The sequence below is a fragment of the Vicugna pacos genome, chromosome X (genome assembly GCF_048564905.1).
Source record: "Vicugna pacos chromosome X, VicPac4, whole genome shotgun sequence".
In the NCBI taxonomy this organism is placed as follows: Eukaryota; Metazoa; Chordata; class Mammalia; order Artiodactyla; family Camelidae; genus Vicugna; species Vicugna pacos.
Genome location: NC_133023.1, coordinates 15,159,840 through 15,161,140, shown reverse-complemented (window position 1 = coordinate 15,161,140; position 1,301 = coordinate 15,159,840). Strand labels below are relative to the sequence as shown.

The following is a 1,301-nucleotide window of genomic DNA, read 5'->3' as shown; positions in this document are numbered from 1 at the left end:
ACCACGTCACATCGTTGGCCCTACTGTGTGCCAGGGGTTCACTTCAGTGCCTCACATGGAGGACGTCAGAGAATATTCTCCCGTCTGCCAAAGAAGCCTGTAGCTATTACTATTCCCATTTTAGGAGGAAGATGGAGCACAGAGATCCTAACCTTGCTGAAATGTGGGCGCATGAACAAATGGAATTAGACCACAGACTCCCAACAATCTACGTGTGGATTATTGAAGTCTCCCAACATCTCAGACCATTTGGGTGGCCATAACAAACTACAGAGACCAGGTGGCTGATAAACAACAGAAATTTATTTCTCATAGGTCTGGATGCTGGGAAGTACAAACTCAAGGCACCAGCAGCATCGCTTCTTGGCCTTTTGGCTAAGATGAAGTGTAGTATCTGTTCTTATCAGTCAGGGCACCAGCAGATTCGGTGTCTGGTGAGAGCCCACTTCCCAGCTCATAGACCTTCTAGCTGTAAGCTCACTTGGCGAGAAGGACCGGGGTTTTCTCTGATCTCTTTTATAAGGGCACTCATCCCATTCATGAGGGCTCTGCCCCACCTCTACCATCACCTTGGGGTTTAGGTTCCAACATATAAATTTGGGGAGGTACACAAAAGTTCAGACCATAGTACTCATTTTTTATAGTCTGCCCTCACTTATCATTTCCTGGGTTTTGAATAAAACATTCACCTTTGCTGAATTTGATTATTTAAATAGTCCATGACATAACCCTGCTATGGATCTAGTATTTAGGTATCGAATTTCCAGCCACTGACAGCCTATAGTTCTTCACTCATTGCAAAGGAAACTTCATTGAGGATCCCTTTGCTTTATCTGTATAACAGAGCTTACCACCTGATAAAATTCTCTCTTATCTCAAGATGGAACCAATGAAGGGGATCATAATTAAATCATTCGATAATACCCAGCTCATCTTTATAGGCCTCCCAGCTCATGATTGATGCTGACTAAAGATAACCCCAAGCTGTGGGTTCTTGGAAACAAACTACATATTTTATTAAAATACCCATGTGAATGGCCCCTAATTTGTCCTCTACAGCAGTGGTTCTCACACCCGACCATGCGTTGCAGTCCCCTGGAGAGCCTGTTCAAACAGGTGACCGGGATCTACCCCAGAGTTTCTGAGTCAGCAGGTCTGAGGTGGGACTCAAGCTCAGTCCCCAGGCGATGCCAGTGCTGATGGTCTGGAGTCCAGACTTGAGACCCACCACTCTGTAGAAAGGCTTTAGAATACGAGCTAGCCATTCCTTCTTTCTTCCTTTTTTTTTTTTTTAGGAGTTT

At 44.8% G+C, this 1,301-nt stretch overlaps 1 pseudogene; it reads left to right on the top strand.

Annotated features, from left to right (window-relative positions):
• The first annotated feature begins 355 nt into the window (after nt 1-355).
• On the top strand, nt 356-558 carry LOC116278292 (U2 spliceosomal RNA; annotated as a pseudogene).
• Nucleotides 559-1,301: the final 743 nt, after the last annotated feature.